The following is a 21,407-nucleotide window of genomic DNA, read 5'->3' on the forward strand; positions in this document are numbered from 1 at the left end:
AAAATCTCTTAAAACGTCTTGACTCCTACATGTTCGAATTACTAGGGGCAAGTTACAGCAAGAGATAGAACAATACAAAGCTGTGCAAAAATAATAGATCAGTGGGTTCTTGTGTCTATACCATTCCAAAGAATTACCACAAACCTAACTATAATCGATTGATATGGAAACGTTTCTGAAGTAAAACAAGTACATTTTTAACAGTGTGTATAATTTAGATTTTAAAAATCTGATGTTCTCAAACGTTAATTCAGCATTCAAAAAAGAAAAGAAAAAGAAATGGTACAAACACTATTTGCGACAGAATAGTTACTTGACGTTTGACGAAACGCAGGTGCCAACATCAGATCAAGGTGGTAGAAATAAGCAACATTTCAGAGATAGCATGCAACAGAGAAACAAACTAAACAGAAAATTTTGAAAGGATGTTAAATTTACAGAGATGCAAGGAGTGTATAAAGGAGATAGAGTGGAGCTAATATAAAGATTAGAGAAGGGAAAAAAGTATATGTGGAAGTGGAACATCAGTAAATAGAGGATTAATTTATTCACACGCATACAAACACTATTCTTTTCTTCAAATTTGAATAATGAACTTCAGATTATATATAACATACACAGCTTCTTACCTTTTGTCGTTCTTTTTATTTCGAAGCAATCAATCGTCTTACTCACCTTAAGAAAGTTACTTTAGCAACGGTGCTTAGCAAGATAAACATTGAATATTTAACATACACACCATTTAATGTTTTTAAAAACACTTAGAATATGTCAATCATGACTCTTTGGAAACATACATATCGTACTATTACATAATCTTTTTGCAGAATCAGCTAATTTGGGCAGAATGGATGCCAGCATTTGGATGCGAAATTTCCTGCACGCACTTAAAAGACAACAGTCAGCAAAATTAGTCATGTCAGTGAGCACATTTCTTGTTTATTTCCAGACGCTAAAACTGTTGTAGTAATGTAAAACACCATTACCCGGTAGCAACCGTAGCATAAATATGAAACATTTTAATTTAATGAATTTGGAACCTATTTAACATTCTGCCACAGTTTGACTAACTTGAGAGAAAAATAAATACTTGATCAATAGCAAGCCAGAAGAAGATAAAACTGTACACCATGTTATCTGGGAGCTTTCACTAGATCGATAAGGAAAGGTTGTAGGGATCCCTAACCTGAACGATAATAAGTTAGAAGATGATAAACTGCACACGAATTTAAAAGGATCAAACCCTAAAATCAGTGATATAAAAAAGAATTATATTCCAAAGACAGAAAAGCAATCCTTTGCAGTGCAATAAATTGTACAGAACTAAAAAGAAAACAAAGTGAGTACAAGTTGAATGTAGAAAAGTGTAATGTTCTTAATAGTCCCGCGGTAAAATCTAGCAACGTGTTTTGGTTGGATAATATTAGAGCAAACAAAATTAGCAATTCCAAGTGATGGATTGTTTATGGTAGGCAAGATTATACAAATTATACATGTGATGTATGTCAGAGAGTCTGGCATATTTAGTGGTGAAACAAAAGTAATGTCTGTCACAGAGCCTGATATATTTCACGATAACAGAAAGTAATTACTTAATTCGCGTTATTTGCCCAAAATGGGCGCGGGGGAATTGCGTTTCCGGGGAGGGTAAGCTTTGAATTTAAAATTAACTTTGAAATATGATAATGTGATAACAGTTCATTAAGAAAAATTAGTGACATATTTACAGTATTTCATTGTGTCCAATTCGAGAAACTTTTGATTCTGCCTGTTACAGGAAAGATTCTTTTACGCACTGACCATAGCAGTCGTAGTTATGGACTTATATCGACAAAAGTGTTGGTGTGTCTTAAAGATGAATTCATTATGATAAAATCCGCGAATTTTCCTTTCAACATTTTCATGAACTAAGTAAAATAGCTACATTTGATAACCGAAATCAACTTTGGTAATATCGTCAATTTATAACAGGTTGTTGTGCTCTATGTACTTAGTTATTTTTCGCTGTTTTCAAACCTATTGTTGTTTCTGTATAAAGTCAAAAGATTCTTAAAATTTTTTGTTTTTCAGAAGGCATTAAATAAACCTGTGTGTTTAATAAACGTATGTCTCGTTCTTTGCAACTATCAATTAACTGTGTAAGAATCAACTGTGAACATAAATGTAAACACTAGATGATACGTTTGATCAGATGATTCCAAAAGATACGTGTTCAGACAAAGCAATTTTTTTCTATTCCTTTCAAATGTTGACAACTGTGACACGATTTCAATTAAGACGGCTACTTAATTCCGAATAGAGAGGCGGCAAATGTAATTGACCTATTAACTTTCTCAAGAGGATCTTTGTCTTTGCCTGAAGGGATGTGTCAAATATTTATGTTTAGAAACTCCATCACTTTGAAGTTTCCTTGATAGCACCATGATAAACTGAAATGCATTGATTCCGTCCTTAATCAAGTACAAAAGATATTGACTGAACGGTGAAAACAGTATTGTATCCCACAACATATTGTGTCAGAAAGAAAGCCGATAGTGCTGAAACGAGGCAAAACTATTTCATTTTATTTAATCATGCAGAAAATCATGGAAGTTGAGTATGCTCAGTAGTCGGTACAAGTTTGATGCGTGTGAGAGAAATCCAGTTCTAATTGTATCAGCATGTTCGTTAGCAGTACGTTTTGGGTTTTAATTGCATGTTTAAAAAGAAATAAAAACAAGTGAACTGCGCGATACTTCAAGATGAGAACACTTTATTAATAAAGAACACTTGGACATTACAATACCAATCAGAATAAGGAAGAGTTTGACCGATCTGTTCGGCACGTCATATCATATTGTTGACGTTGTCCATCGTTACGTAGATGTGACAGTTTCTCATGTAAGAGCATTCGGCGTTGTGATACATGATCAAAAGAACTGCTGTCATTAGTTCAGTAGTTTTGTTAATAAGAGAAACAGTATTAGATATAATATTTCTGATTATGGAGGTATAACATACACACAAACAATCAAACACACACAGACACACACACACACACAGACACACAGACACACAGACACACATATATATATAGCTATATATCTATATATCTATCTATATATATATATATGATTTAATTATATCTGATTTAATATATATTTAATTAATTTGATTGTTTGTTTGTCAGTTTTAAATTTTATTTATTTTTCATTGCATGCTATTGTAATGTAAATTTATTCGCTGGACATGATACTTTTCCCAGAAAATAGTTTGACCTTGACTGTTCATTTTGTAAACACCAAGTGTTGACCTAGATGCTGACCTTGATTCAAAATTAGTAGCAACCACGTAAATAAGTCCTATTTTTATTTTAAAATTATTAGTTGTTGTCGATGTCATGATGGGACCACGTGTTTAAGATTTTTTAAATTTTATTTCTTAGAGTAAAATGATTGGTTTTCGTCAGGGCCACGCTGGGTGTACGTCTATTTTAACAAGTAAATAATTTCGACGAGGTTCTGGAACATGATCAAATGCTCCCTTTTTGCGTTTTAGAATACGATATTACCTTTGTTTTGAAGAGAGATTCTCAGTAGTTGGGCTATTACAATGGAAAGTGACTGTTTTGCCGTTTGGAGTTATTCAAATTTTTGGGATTCAAAAGGATTAATTCTTTTTGCCTGGAAAATTTGTGTGCTCATAAGAAATTGTTGAAGAAGGACAGCATTTATAAAAATTTATTCAGATTTCCAAAACCGGAGTGATATTTCTTGTTTCTACAAGGAACTGTAGACTTCAACACTACAGATTACAGCATACGTCATCGTCTTCCATCTTGGATTCTTCGTCGGAACTGGAACTTAAAATCATTAAAACATTTTTTTATTAGGACTACTAGAATTTTATTCGTGGATTATTCTTGGATTATTTTTGGATTTGATTCTGAAAAGTTCATACATTTTCATTTGTGCTGAATTTTTCCAGGGAAATTAGTTTTTATATTTTTCAAAGCTTGTTGTTTTCATTCTTTCTTGTGTTACTGTTTATTGGAGCCTAAACATGTAACACACACACACACACACACACACACACACACACACACACACACATATATATATATATATATATATATATATATATGGTATATTGCCACACACACACACACACACACACACACACATATATATATATATATATATATATATATATATATATATATATATATATATATATATATATATATATATATATATATATATATATATATATATATGTGTGTGTGTGTGTGTGTGTGTGTGTGTGTGTGTGTGTGGCAATATACCATATTATACCATATATATATATATATATATAATATATATATATATATATATATATATATATATATATATATATATATATATGTATGTATATATATATATATATATATATATATATATATATATATATATATATATATATATATATATATATATATATATATATATATATATGGTATATTGCCATAAAATAATTCTAATATAAAGTGGTCGACAACATCACCGTATATACTCGCATGCAAGTTTGATCAAGCAACAAAACTGCCCAGGCTCTGATCTGCATTTTCCTAACGCACCCGATGATCTGGAACCCGATGATCTAGATCTCTGCAGTTTAGAAGTGGTTAGTAGAGCAAACACCATAGACCCTGATCTGCCAGTTCATTATGCGACGGTAGATCGGGATCTATATTGTTTGCAGTTGTATTAGACTTTTGCACGATTATATACGGTACTGTGTTGAATTTGAAGTTACATTTATCAACATTCATCAACATTCAAACTTCTGTAAGTACACATTCTGTTCATTTCTGACTCGGTCATATATTTAAAGCATTTACTTCATTTAGTGTGCAAGCAAACGTACAATGAATTAAGCACCCTACCCGCACCCCCCCCCCCATGGTAATTTAAATAATGAAGAACGTCTTTTGGCAGACATTACGTATAGCAAGTATGTAGTAATTTCCGTTGTTTATTTGAATACCTTGCAAATTTTTTGCATTAGCATATTAATTAATTTAACAGTTTTATTAATTACGTTTACATTGTACACATTATTTCTTTTCAACTGCAGATACTAAAGAACAACACTCTTAATGATACAGCCTCATCAAGTCATTAAATGATTAGAACGGTTCTGTAATTCACGGGGTTTTTGTGTGGAATTATATTATAGATGAACGTATAATTAAATAGTTATTATGTGAAACCATTTTGAATTATTACAACGAACACTTGCCATTCTGAGCTAAAATAAGCCTACTATTGAGAATTCAAAAAGGAAACCCATAGCGTCCAACTCGTGAGGGTATACGTTTCTGCTCATGTTAGATTGCAATTAATTTTAAACAGTAACTGTCAACGGCTGAATGGATGGCACAGATGGAGAAGGGCGGTATTTCTCAAGATTTCCCACTGACTCCTGGTGTCATCAGACCAATAGATCTGATCACTACGCGTGTCTTAGAACCAGACATAAATGATTAATTTGTATCAAAGACTATATTATCATCTCAATAAAAATTCATCACACACCATTATGTGATTGTCTTTTTTTTTATGCGCGACCAACATGGGATCTTATTGAGTCAGTCGGATATTACAGAGAGAAATGATTCAAGACGACGCGTTTCTTCTTTGTAACCGATAGATTAGGCTTGACTAAACTTCGGATAAGTTTTATCTGAGAAAGAAAGCTTTGATTGTTTGCAAATTGCCATTTGCTTTCAGTGGTCATTAAGTAATATTCATTTGATTCTACAATTTGATAATTGTTTTCAATTATATACGTCAACAGCCATTTATTAATGTCATAGACATAGAAGGTTACACCAGAAAGTAATTGAACAATTAATTAACTTATCTGTGCTACAATTCGTTATGTTTACATCTCAGTATTATGTATTGCATTACAAAATATAACACTAATAATACGGCTAAAAACTGATCACTTCCAAGTTTAAAAGTGTCTATTATAGTTTGAAATATATGACAATACAATTAGACATTCACGAAAGAAAAGTTTGACTGAAATTTAAAGATTACAATATCTTTTTAAAAATATTTTAATTTTTTAATGAATGGTTCATCGTTTGAATGAATTAAACCTTGAATTTTCTTTAGAAAGTTATAAATGGTTTAAATAGATAGAAAAAGAAGTTGGTATAATTTTTTAATCTCAAAATTAATGACGTTTACTTTATACATACATACATACATACATATATATATATATATATATATATATATATATATATATATATATATATATATATATATATATATATATATATATATATATATATATATATATATATATATATATATATATATGATAGAACTATATCTGCTACGCTTGATGTTACGTTGCATACAGTAATCGTAACAACTAAATCTCTAACTATTTTTGAGTAATATGCATGATTCTAAATTACTAACATATTATCTGCGTAGAGATTCTGATTTCATGCATATCAAGTTAAAGGTATCGATGTACAATATATGTTTAAAAACATTTACTTTCTCACGTCATGAAATAGAAAGGGAATGAGAAGCGATTTAAAACTCTACGCCGCCTAAAATAATTCTTAAAGGCATTTATTATTTATTGACATAGCCTAATAGTTTATAGTGCATCAAAACATAAAACACAAAACTTTGTCGCTAGCTTTAGAAGAAACAGTGAACTATACAAGACAAATTTATTTTATGGCTATGTATTGAAATAATCTATTTTTCAGGAGAAATAGTTTTGGTAATTCACTGGAGCCCAATACCAAGAATATTTTTTCATTGCCCCGAGAACAGACTTCGATGACATTTTGACCAAGAAATCTGAGCTAACATTAGATGCTAGGTTGGCCGAGTGGTACGTATGTCAGCGTATAAAGTTCACATCTCACAATGCGGATACACTAAGTCTGGCCGAGTGGTACGTATGTCAGCGTATAAAGTTCACATCTCACAATGCGGATACACTAAGTCTGGGTTCATGTTTACAAAATTGTCTTTTATGTACTGTTTTGCCTTGAATTCGGAAGGACAACTATGTTAAAAGCGATATTTTCTTTGCGTATGAACACAAAACACAGCAGAACATAAAGAGTAAACCTCTGACGTTATCGCTCTGATACAACAAGCAGTCTGATACTTCAACGTAAAGCTAGCCTGTACATTTGAACATAAAACAACAACAACAACAAAGAAATCGTGCTTGTTCCGAATGAATAAAGCATTTATTTCATCTCTTGAGTAAAAAACCCCAAGTATTTACAACCGTTCGACTACATGTATCCGTTGTTAACTCCTTTAAAGCAAATATCCTCGCTTTATTATACATTTCCGAAAAGAAATGACTTTTCAAACTTAGACCCAAATGATTAAGTGACTGTTAATTTGAGTAAATATTTGTTGTTGTATGAAGGACTGATGTAGAAATTTCTCCTGAGCGGGAAAGCAGAACGTAGAAAAATGCTTAATGGTCGTGCTCTAATTTAAAAAAAAATGTATTGATTTATTTGAGGTATTTTAAGTGTTTTGGCGGTGCTTTTGTCTTTCTAGTAATGAAATGGCAAGTAGAAACATGTAAGGATCACATTTTAAATGCAGCAAATGGCAGCACAGGACAATCTAAAATGGAGGAGAAGTTTACTGTGTGAGGCAGTTGTACAATGTGTCCGTTATTGACAACTACTCTAGAGCTTTGTATTAGTTTCGTACAACATGTTTTAGGTATTTTTGTGGTAAATCAGCATGTAATAATATTGTTTTAAATATCAATCAACATTGTAATAATATTGATAATTTTATTCAACTTTCTCATTGTAATTAGCTGAATTTGGGGTTAGAAGAAAGTTATCCGCACCCAAATATGTTGACCGTACTGTGTATTATTTAAGCACACAATGATTACTTTGCATGAAAGGGTATAGTTGCGTGCAACAAAAATGTTAGAACATCAAATTTTAAAATTCTACGAATTTCAGAGTAAGCTGTAAACTTTGATTAAGGTACGTAGTAATGATTGAATCAAATTACCTTTTTAAATTAGCTATTCATTCGACCGTTGGCTTTCACCAATCCTCTTCGCCCTGCTATCTTCACAGGAATCTGGTACTAATTAAATAGACAAATGGAAATCAGTCAGAAATGGGTGACAAAAGGAGTAAATATCAGTTTGGAAAGTTATGATTGGTTGATAATTAAAAGTGAAACTTTAGTAAAAAGAATCTTTTGAGAGTTTATCCTCCTTGTAACTTGACAAACAGAAACTGATTTTATACATGGAATATCAGTCCTTTTACAGTCGTGACTATGGAACACTCATTAACGAAATTAGCACCTGATTCTTTAGGTGCAAATTTGAAAACACAAATAGATCAAAACAACATACGAATATACGAGGTAAATGTGATATTAATAAATATGTTTTCTTCCATCCATATTGATCGCATAAATAAAAAAAATATACTATTTTGTCAATTCATGCTAGCATTGCAACTTTAATGAACCATTTGTTTTTTAATGTCTTTTAAAAAATTCAAATAATGAACCACCATCGTTTAAATAACTTATGTTCCCTTTGCTGCTCCTACATTAATGTTCCACCCATGTGTGAAACACAGTAGGAGGGCAGAGCACGACGAGCATGAATACTAATGGGTTATACAGGATGACACCGAGCCTGTGATTAGTTCCCTCATGGATAGAAGTAGATCGTTGAGAAAACATGTGTGAGTCTCATCAAGAATATAACTACAACCAAACGCTAAACAGCCGTCAACCAATGCCGCACTTTTTGAATGAAAATTTGTGCAATTATAAATGTTGACTCAGAGCCCTGCTGGGATTTTGAGTTTAAACTCTAATATTTGATCGGTCTTCTGCAGCAAGAGTGTATTTAACTCCCTGGGAGGGGGAAAGCCAATAAAGTTTCATTCCTTCAAATATGATTTCCAACTCAGTATTAATATCAGGAACAGCAGGTCGCCTAAGTAACCGATCGCCTCTTTGTTTGTGACAAGGAACAGGCGGCGGAAACATAGAGTTTTGGTTATTTTAATTAGCTCACAATTGTCTGCATCTGCAGCGTAGTTCTAAAAAAAAAATAAGGTTTCAGGTTCTACAGAAGGATTCTTCATTACGGTTTACGTGTTCGACTGGATGGTCTTTAAATTTGGTTATTGCTTGAAGTGATACATTTTAATCTGTTTTTTTTTTGTTTATGACCTTTTGAATGTAAATACTTTCCCCCAGTTAAAAACAATCTTTTGTTCTAGAATCACGTGTCCCACTCAGTGGACATGTCGTAGAAATTGTTGTGATGTGAGAAGAAAGCAAAATAAATAGGAATATTAACATTATACAAAATAAGTAATGAACGTGCGAAACGTATATACGATGCAGTAATGCGACTCTTTGTCTGCCAGTGAAGTACTCAGCTTTGGTAACGTACTTATACAGATTTGCCAAACCCCGAAATAAACCAAATCGTTTAATCAATGTGAACAAAATCATGTTAAGAATTCTAACTTTATTTTCTTTTATTGATAGCTCTTTTAGTTTATTTCCCCAAATGTCAGGCAATATGCGCTGAGAAAGATACGAAAGGAAATTATTCTTTCTCTTGACGTAAACACACACACACACACATACACACACATACACAAGTGTGTATTTGTAATTTGATTACAGAAAATATTTTATTTTGTTAACAATGTGATGCAAAAAAATAATGCTGCAAATCAAATTCACCAAGAATAATAGTGACCAAAGTGGTTAGAGCATCCGACTCGGATGCAGGAGGTCAGAGGTTCGAACCATGGCCGAGTCATACCAAAGGCTTATAAAAATAGTACTAGCAGCTACCTAGCTTGGCGCTCAGCATTAAGAGGCTAGTGCTAGGATAGCTTGGCTTGGTGTCAGGATAATGTGACTGGGAGGGATATAATGCTACATGTCTGCTGCATGATGCCATAGTGTTTGACTTCACTATAAGCTGCCACATTGACATTCAGTAAAACTTTGTCATTTCTCAAAATTCTGACCTTTCTGCTGGAATTTTCATATGATACCCCGATGCATATTAATGAGGTATATGTTGGCAGGATCGAGGCGTTGCCGTGCTCACGGTGGATAAATAGACTCGTCCATATGCATCGGTGTAGGATACGAAAATTTCAGCAAAAAGTCAGAATTATGCGAAATAACAAGACGTTTTGCCGAATGTCTGACACATTTTATGACCCCGAGGGCAGACATTTTCTGTTGAACATTAATATACAGTGAAGAATATTTTTCTCACAATCCCGAATGAAAAAGGAGCTTAAAATGAAAATGGCAGATTGTGAATTCTGATGTATCTTTAAAGCAGCAAAACAAATTTTCGCACCATAAGATAAATCGCACTGAGTTTGGTTGACGCTCAAAGAATCGGTGTAAATTTTAAATTATGCTAAACTCATTTCATCATTCAAAACAGTGGTCGAGATCGTCAACACACGGCGTCGGAATGAAGGTCGAGATAACGGCAACACACAACGTCAGAACGAAGGTGGAGATAACGGCAACACACGACGTCGGAATGAAGGTCGAGATAATGGCAACACACGGCGTCGGAATGAAGGTCGAGATAACTAATATAGTTCTCGATTCAACTTAGATTATGATATGCAAGCAATATTAAGATTATGAGTTGATTTTCATTTCATAAATAATAATAATAATAATAATAATAATAATATTAATAATAATAATTTTCGAAAAATGCTTTTACTACAGCTACGTTTTCGACTCGAAACCAGACTACAGGAAATATACCCGAGGATAGGTTGACCATTATAAAAGTCCTGTCTGCAGGACACTAACTTCGACCTTTGTACGTTTTGGGATTTTAATGTATAGCAATTTAATATTCACATTAAAAAGACAATAACTTCTGCCTCACGCGGTGGAATTCGATACATTCGACAAATATGTTTTCCATAGTCGTTGGAAGTTAGCAAGTTACGTACCCTGGTCGAGCTTCATGCTTCTCGAGGTAAGCATGAGTATGGTATGTGTGTCTTAAACGGCATCAGCACAATGCTACATCGTCTCTTCCTTTTCTTCCTTTGACGGGATTGATGCTTTCAGACTTGTCTGTGGCATTTTCTGAACCTATACGTATATATTTATACAACATTTGAAGTCAGTATATGGACTATTCCATTGATAAGCGGGCGACTGCCAGGAAGCTTTGGCTCCCGTATCTACCCTTTTGCTAACATTAAAACAAAGGTGCCAGAATTATGTGCAAATCATGGATTTTTTGGTGTGTTTTAATATAACATTGGTGATGTTAACAAGCTGCCAACTTTAAGCTTGTGTAGTGTTTCCACTGTAAAACAGACTTGTTTTTTTATTTTACTTATTTTGTGATCACCGTTGAATATTAATGGGCAAGACAACAGTCGGTGTGAAGGCTGCACAACCTAAACTTTATGTCACAAGTCTTTTTAATACGCCGCTTAAGACTAGTTATTTCCGGAGACTAGCAACACAATACGAGTGTGGCTTTGCATTTATTACATATACCTTCTTAAAAACTGTCTAAATATTTTATCGTGAACGAGATTATTTAGTTTGATCACGTGCATCTTACGTCATCATCGCTCGGATGTTATAGAAAATAGTTCCAATCTGTGTTATAAAGAAATACGGATTGAAAATCTGTATCGAAAGGTAATGCAGCCATGCATTAGGTAATAGGCATGTATTTTTTCAGTAAACTTTTCCTTTCAAATGATTCTATGGAAAGTATTCAAACTAATTTTTACTCTGTGTAACCATTAGAATTGAGTTGATGATATTTTTGAGATATATTTTATAAAGTAGACTAAAACGGTTAAAATAGTCTTGATATCAGGAATTTGAAGGTATTAATGATATCTCATTGTTTTAAATGTTTTACCAACTTCGCCGTCGCTGGCAAATGTCTTAACTTTAAACAGAGGCTTCACCATGAACGTTTTCAAATTTTAAATACCTAGATTCTTATCTCCTAACTTTACGTTTATAGTTAACCTCGATTTTGACTTTGTTAGTAATGAAAACCTCGATTTTGACTTTGTTAGTAATGAAAACCTCCATTTTGACTTTGTTAGTAATGAAAACCTCCATTTTGACTTTGTTAGTAATGAAAACCTCCATTTTGACTTTGATAAGACACAGTACTAATAAGTCAAGATTACAACAGTTCTCAACATCAAACGTTATGTATTTGTTTTATTCCTAGTGTATGGTTCCTCTGTACTCATTGCTTGAATGTTCCTTTTTAATCGTCTCTTCGCGATTCAACTCGATCCCAAGGTTTCAAAATGAAATCCCTTCCTTTGAATCTCTAACACTGTCACAAAAGGTTGTACTTAGAATATGTACTACCATGTCCTGAGTAAAAAAACCCATACATTCCAAAATATTAATGAATTAATTGAAAGGGACTTTAAACGGGAAATTTTGTACGGCTCTAACAGTTCAGTCCTTTACCATGGTATTGGGGTAAAATATAAAACCAAAGACTTATTAACAGCTGCCTCACTTGGCGCCCAGAATTAAGAGGTTAGTGGTAGGACTGGTCGTCCTGATATCAGGATAATGTGACTGGGTGGGAAATCATGATACATTCTGCGGCATGATGCTCCAGTGCTAGACATCACTATAAACTGCTACACTGCAGACATCATAGCGATATGACTGAAAAATTGTTAAAGTTACGTTAAAAATCCAAATCACACACAGACACACACAGACACACACACACACACACATCAAAGAAAATACTGAGTGTTGCTCTAAAACAAGTTATATTCTCCAAATATGTCATGCCTTAAAACCTAACTTTATAATTTATAATGAAAACAGAGAATCAATGTAAAACGTCAGTTCAAACATCTAAAACTTTTTAAATTGTGAATAGCTTTAAAATTGAAGTACTTGTTATAAGCTCAGCTGATTTCACGCTTAGGTGGAAGTATATTTCATGTGGTGTTCTTTCGGTGGAGTGCGGTAATACACCTGGAAGGGAGTGGGGACTCTATTGATATAAGGGAAGATTACACTATGGACCAATGGAAACTATAACTTTAGGACCACAATAGCTATTAGAGATTTAACGTTGCTGAATTTTGAAAGTCGCAAGGGACATTTTACATGGGAGACTGGACCATGATTCAGTTTTACTGACCACACCTAGTCTAACTGACCAAGACTCTTTTTTACTAACCATCATCCTTCTTTTACTGAACAGCACAAATCTTAACTAACACCTATATTTTACTGACCAACACACTTCTTTACTGACCAACACCTGGTATACTTTTCCAATACCCATTTTTCTTTACCAACATGTATATTTTATCGACCAAGAAGCTGTTTTCCGGATCAAAACAACTGAGTGATACACATTCTAAATGACGAAGATTCACTTGTATTGTTCAACATCATACGTATAAACGTGTGTGTTCTAGAGGGAGAGGGTAAAGTAGGAGATATAGAGATGAGAGCAACATCTATTTATAATCCAACACCACACCATAATTTCAATTGCATCAGTTCATAAATGTTCTACGGAAGATTTCCATTGGTCAGACCATAACCATGTGATCAAGCCCAATTGCCTTTATTTCTATGCAAACTGTACGGATAACTACTTTATAATAACTCTCTAGATATAATCACCTGCAGCGTAACTAATGTAAATACTGAATCGGAAGGCATACACATTGCATGAATTTAAAACGAAATAAAAACGGTGGAGTTATATTTTTTTTTAAAAATTTAATAAATTAATTTGACAGAATCAAATAATAAATCGTTGTTGTTTTTCTGAAGGTAAATAATTCTTTCTTTTATTAGATTTTAGAAAAAAGACAGACAAATCAAAATTCACCCAGATGAACATATTGTTACGTTGTAAGTTGGCAAATGCCGCGATAATATAGAGGTGCTTCCCTATGGTGCGCCTATCTGGGTCAGCCGCCATGAGCGGTTTTACTTACATTTAAGCGATTTCATTGACAGAGATTTCTTAAACAAGGAGTATATACAGGGAAAGACATGGAAACTTTAAAAATTGTAACAGTACAGCAATTTAATTCTATAGGTGAATTATTATAGGGAATGAGAGGTGGGGGTTCAAAGACTAACATTATAAGAATTCGACTCGCGGTCCTACAGTGTCAGACGCTGGCCATGATAGTTACCATGTGGAGTGGGTGGGAGAAAAATCCCGCTACTCCCTCATCGTAACTGTCAGGCTTGATGTCTTGCACTGTTTGATTATTGGAACATTATCACTATAACTATTTACTGATAGTCTAAATTTCATTTATCAGTAGCTCTTGTAGGCAGCTTAAACATTTAATGAGCACGAAAATAGATTTAAAGAGAAAAAATTAGTTACTCACGTGTTGGGACAATAATGTAACGATTCGGCCTAGTCACAATGAACTCACGAGAGCATCAAATCTAAGAGTCCTTCGTATGTCAAACAGAACAACACATCCTTTGCTTTGAATATTGGACATCTACTCAGATCACAAATGCAAATTTAGATAAAAGATTGAGACCATGCTGTGGAATGTTCAAAAACCTTAGATCGCCTACCATTCGTAGAATTATTTGTTTTGATGTTGACGTAGATAGACAGTCCTCTACTCTATAAATAGCCACATAGCAGATAGGAAATAACTTTGAAAAATAACACCGAATAATAAATAAAATTATAAAGAATTAAAATTATGAGCTTAATGTTGGTTTCTTCTTCTAAATTTGTCGTGGTCTCGTGATCTAAATTTATCATGGTCTAAATTTATCGTGTTGCAAATTTATCTTGGTCTAAATTTATCGTGGTCTAAATTTATCGTGGTGTAAATGTATCGTGGTCTAAATGGATCGTGTTGTAAGCTGTCAGTTGCCGACTCACTTAGCTTACATAATGCCCTTCTGGCGTTATTTGCTGTGTGATTCGGCGACTGAGAGATTATTCAACGATAAACTCAGGAAAAGCAATATTAAACTCTCAAATGACCATCCAACATCCACACATGCTAACTAAGCATAATAGGGATAATTCAGATATGTAATAATAACTCACACATTTATGGATTACTATATAAAGTAAACCTAAACTTTATCATCATGCATATATCGAGGTCTTACATGAACCACATCACAAATGAAGAAGTGCGTAACACCATCAGGCGCGAAGCTGGCCGATATGAGGACCTCCTCACCACCGTCAAAAAGAGAAAGCTGAAATGGTATGGCCATGTCACTAGAGCCAACAGTCTATCCACAACAGTCCTGCAGGGCAGCGTCCAGGGTGGCAGAAGGAGAGGTAGAGAGAGAAAAAAGTGGACTGACAACATCACAGAATCGACCAGGAAAAGTTTTGCGGAGACACAGGCATTGGCACATGATCGAAACAAGTGGAGGGAACTGGTCAGATGTTCAGCAGCTCAGTGCCTCAACGACCACACTAGGTCATGAGACTGATGATGATGATGATGATGATATATCGAGGAAGGAAAACGGAAGAGTTTTCACACACCTAGAAAAAATGCTGTATTGTACATGAACATGAGGCATTGGTCAGTCTGGATGTTTTTCTAAAGCTTTTCGTCCTCCACGAGTATTTAACTATGGTAGAACAAGGGATGGAATCTGAATACATTGTCTGAAGACTGGATAGTCCAGAATCTCTGAACTAAAACTTTGCCGTGGGAATGCGCAAAAATTTAATATCATTCAGATATATTTCTATATTTCCTATCAAATAGTACAAATAATTAACACATATATAAACAAAACTACATACGTGTTTTGTTCTGAGTGCGCAGAAATAACGAGTTTGATACGGCCTTAGGAATATGTCGAGGCCCCCAGGTAGAAACATACGTTTCTACGCCGTATCATACGATTTTTTTCGCTCGACTCGGAACAGAGCACTTATGCAGTTTTGTGTTTGTTACATATCCCTTTTTATTCACATATTTTCAATTTTTAATGAACACATTTACAAAAATGAATTAGGCGTTTTGCGTTTTGTGAAGATATTGTAAAACCCTCTGAAAAATCCCGATGTATGTAACCTAGTCTAGTTCAAGATATATACTTTGTATCTGTGTCATAGGTCTGTCTGTATTGCATGTAATCTTTATTTGCACTTAGTTTTGAATTTTAAAAAAATGTTGTATGGGACGTATGAAAGGATTTAAATGCAGTCATAGGCAGTGCATTTTTTCCTTACTTCTCAAATGGAACATAGGTTTAGCACCAGTAAGTGACCCTATTTTTACACCCGACTGAACACACACACACACACACACACACACACACACACACACAACTTCCAGGCAAATATATGGACAAAATTTTAGACTGACAGTAATTAAATGCATTCAGTTCTATGCAGAAAACTGATTCATTTAAGTGCTTTTAATCTGTCCATTTTTATTTTTCCTCTTTATACAATAAATTACTGAAGCTTTGAACTTAAAGGTTATAACTGAAGCATATATATTTTAAGATAACGAAGTTTAGGTCTCTTTCTAACAGGCGGCCTGTATTTTTTATAATTTATTTGGTTATCTTGTGACAAAAAAATTCTAAAAAATATTGTTCTGTTTTCTTCTCTTTATTTTGTGCAGTCGCAACAATTTAAGATGGTAGCCAATATACACTTCCCTTCATAGGCCCTAGTCTCAACAACATTGTAACAAAATATAATTCTTTAAAATTTGTATTTTTCTTTTCCTTCTCTCTCTATCTCCTCTAGTCTTTTTGGGTGATCAACCGTCTTATTTGCAGACCGTGCCCTTTTCCACTGTGCAGTACTGGTATGGAACTATTTTTTCCTTTGTGAATTTTCAAGACCTCGCTCGCTTATCATCAGAGAATCCCCTCTGTCTCTTCTCTGGATCCAAGTCTCAAATGTCCCAGACCTCATGTACCCTGAATAATGTATTTAATGAGAGAAATTACTTATTAATTTTCATAGGAGCTAAATTCTGCCATCCCTCAGAAATTTGACTGTCTAATTTCGCGAGGGAGATTTACTTAAATCCTTGAATTCCGTCTGGACGCGCCCCCCCCCCCCATTAGCTTACCTAATTTAGATTGCTTTCTCTGAACAGGCCATATATATACATTATCCTGTAATAATACTGTAAAGACTAAACAGCCATACAATATTTCCAATTCTAAGCATATGATGACAGCAGCAACAAAACAGAGATGATCATTAAATAAAGTTTCGACTGAAATATATAACAAAAACTATGGAGCTAGCAGGAACGACTTGATTTTTACGCATAATTTTAACCTTGTTCCTAGATGTTACCATAACAGTTCTGATGAAATGCTTCTGGATGCTGTACAGGTATACAATTCTGAACCGTATTGTATATGCTCAGTCATGAAATTTATCTGGAGTTTTTTTATGTTCCTTCTTCGTGCCATCTGATCCATCAACAATTCATACCTGATTACACTGATTCCACCTTAGATCATAACGATCTACTGCACGTTTTGAATGAACAGACCACCATGATTTACTGTCCAATCTGGTATAACCACATACCTCATAATTAAAGTGGTAACAAAGTGCAAATCAAAAGTGTCCATGCAAGGCAGTTAATTGTGTCTCATGGGTACATTGAAGATTTGTTATCACAATTAAATTGAAGCATAAACAATTCCTTATAATGTACAATATGTTACCTTTTGAAAACTGTGGATCTTAAGTAATATTTTGTCAAATAAATAGCACGTCCTTCAGTATTATCTGATTTCACGCAAGAAGGAGATGGAGTCCAGCAAAAGTCTTATGTGTAAAAATCGAGAAACACATGTTTAGTTAATAAAATAGGTACCATTGTATTCTGATCATGTCAATCGACCGCCATAGTTTACATGGAAAAATGGTTTTTCAATGAATAAAGAAATAATAACAAAAAATCCAACAAAACAAAGCAACAACAACAATATTTATATAAAAAAAACAAGAGAGACCAAAGAAAGAAAAAAAAAAAAAAACACTGGCAACACTATGTGTCTAATGAGCAATATGCGTCCAATTCCAAAACAATAATAAATGTTGTGTAGCTTTATATACAACCAGAAAACATGAGGAAAGGCGGCGGAGCGATTCGCCAGAATGAACGAGGAAAAGAGAGGGATCGGTTAGCCAGAACACACAAGAAAAGGGGATGGAACGGTTTGCCTAAATATGCGAGAAAAGGTGAGGGAACAGTTATCCGGAAAGCACGAAAAAAGGCAACGCAGCGATAAGCCTGAATAGACCACAAAAGACGAGGGAGCGACTGAAAACGTTTACAATATCGGGATATTAATGCCATGTAAAGTTTTGTATTTACTAGAATTGTTTTTTTTTTTTTATATACACTGTAGTACAGTAAGTATTGATCGTACATATAACACAAACCACGTACAAGTAGGTAGCAACAACAAAAAGCATTGATACAAATCTGCCGTAGCATAATGCGCCGGTATATCTGGATCGATGTAGCTTGCTACTAGTAATTAGTAGAAGAAACAATATAGACCCTGACCCGCTGCGGAAGATTGAGGTCTATGTTTTTTTCAGTTGGACCTGACTTATGAGCGAGCAGAGACGGTATTTGTATTTGTTTATACACAATCATCATTAGTCTTTCTATAGGCAGAATCGATATCTGGCTACACACATGACAATGTTCTTTTGCTTGATGGGTCTTTCCTCCAGAATGTTGTACTCCAACTGTCATATTTGTCAGCCTGTCTTGACCAAAGTTTATGAGGCACGAAAAGTCATTTCGCTGGCACATTTGGTGACAGGAAAACAATAGCAATAATTCTTCGACATAGAAAGTCAGTAAAATTTAAGTTATTAGAATATTTTGTTCATGTTACGAACTTGAACTGCGTTTCTTTTATCTTTCATAAGTTAAAAAAAATAAACTGTCCAGTTTCAAATTTAATTTTCCAACTAAATCATATTACAAAAAAATTAAGATGGTATTTTAAAACATATCAAACAAGTGCGAGAATATTTTCTCTGCGGAAAGATGTATGCATGAAATGTATATTTTTTCTATCGATTTAGTATATTGTTTATTTGTTTTTAAGAATAAAATTGGAAATTCTACTTTGCCTCATTTCACCTGCAAAAAAGTGATCTAATTCCATTAGATGGAAAACATGATAAAAATACATTTTAAGGTCAATGCTAAAATTAGAATCTGGTCATGCATTTCTTATTAAAGCATTGTCTCAAACGTGACTAAAATAGAAATATGACAGAAAAGAGAATATCGTCCAAAAGAGAAACAAAACAAAACAAAACAAAAAAACAAAACAAAAAACAAACAAAAAACAAACAAGAAAAACTCAACAAAATAACCAAGAGAGATACTGCGTAATGCTATTGATTACTATAGAAAAGGGATATCTGGAATTACTGCGTAATGCTATTGATTACTATAGTAAATGGATATATGGAAGATACTGCGTAATACTATTAATTATTATAGTAAATGGATATCTGGAAGATACTACGTAATGCTATTGATTACTATAGTAAACTGATATCTCGAAGATACTGTGCAATGCTATTGATTACTATAGTAAAGGGATATCTGGAAGATACTGCGTAATGCTATTGATTACTATAGTAAAGGGATATCTGGAAGATACTGCGTAATGATATTGATAAAGGCATGAAGAGGATAACAGAAACATAATATGCATTGGCATCAATGCAGATATTAAGAGGATAGCGGAAAGATATTGCGTTATGCGATTAATTAAGGCAAACGACGATAAAACAAAGATAACATAATATGTAATGCTATCAATTAATATTTTAAGAAGAAAATATAAATATTCTGCATAATTCTGTCAAGGTATTAAGAGGATAACAATTACACATCATAATGTTATCAGTTAAAGTGATAAGAGGATAAAAAAGATAACGTGCAATACTCTTAATTAATGATTAAAAAGATAACAGAAAGATACCTCGTAATGCTAGTAATTAAGGTATTACGAGGATAACAGAAAGATTCTGCGTAATTCTGTTAAATAAGATGTTAAGAGGATAGCATAAATATAACATACAATATTCACAATTAAGTTATTAAGAAGAGAACATTAAGATTCTTCATAATTCTATTAATTAAGATATTGAAATAATATCATAAAGATACTCATCAATCCAGTCAATTACAATATTAGGAGGATAACAGAAAGATACTGCGTAATTCTGCCAATTACGATATTAGGAGGATAACAGAAAGATACTGCGTAATTCTGCCAATTAAGATATTAGGAGGATAACAGAAAGATACTGCGTAATTCTGCCAATTACGATATTAAGAGGATAACAGGAAGATTATGCGTAATGCTATTGATTAAGTATAGCAAAAAGACACTGCATAATTCAGTCAATTACGGTATTAAGAGGATAATATACATAAATAAGAAACAATCACGCCTAATTATCCGAGTAGAGATTCGACACACAGTATCTTACATCTCCTTACTCAGTATAAGGTTTTGAATTTTTTACTAATATTACCATAATCTCGGATATCTCTCATTATAATCAATGTTTACAGTTTTTATTTTATTGATGTTTCCGTTATAAATCTGAATGCATTTTATAATGTATGTATGTATGTATGTATGTATGTATGTATGTATGTATGTATGTATGTATGTATGTATGCATGTATGTATGTATGTATATATGTATGTATGTATGTACGTACGTACGTACGCATGCATGCATGCATGTATGTATGTATGTAGGTAGGTAGGTAGGTACGTACGTATGTATATATGTGTGTATGTATGTATGTATGTATGCATGATTCCACCATACCTTCTATCAACCTCTCTCTCTCTCTCTCTTTATATATATACATACATACAGTGGGATACGGTCAGATATAATGTAATGAAATGTAAACGTTGTTCTCATGCGAAAATAACAATTAAGTACGTGCACATAATTTAAATGGTGGTTTTAATAGACTGACATTTTATTTTAATTCTGGAACCTCACCTCTTGGATTGTCTGAAACGAAGAGTACATTTATATTTTAATTCTGCAACCTCACCACTTGGATTGTCTGAAGTACATTTAATTTTGTCTTGTAAATAACATATTAAAAGATGTGGGGCTTTTTTAATATAAAAATTGATCGGAAGTTATTATTGATCTGCTGTAAAATGCATACACAATACACGTGGATACCAGCGTAATATCTTGTATCTATTTACTTTAATGGACTGTGCCAGTTTCTATTACTTGAACTAACTATAGGACTAGTACAGCGTAAT

Source organism: Sinohyriopsis cumingii, chromosome 5, assembly GCF_028554795.1.
Source record: "Sinohyriopsis cumingii isolate HCF-2022 chromosome 5, ASM2855479v2, whole genome shotgun sequence".
Taxonomy (NCBI): Eukaryota; Metazoa; Mollusca; class Bivalvia; order Unionida; family Unionidae; genus Sinohyriopsis; species Sinohyriopsis cumingii.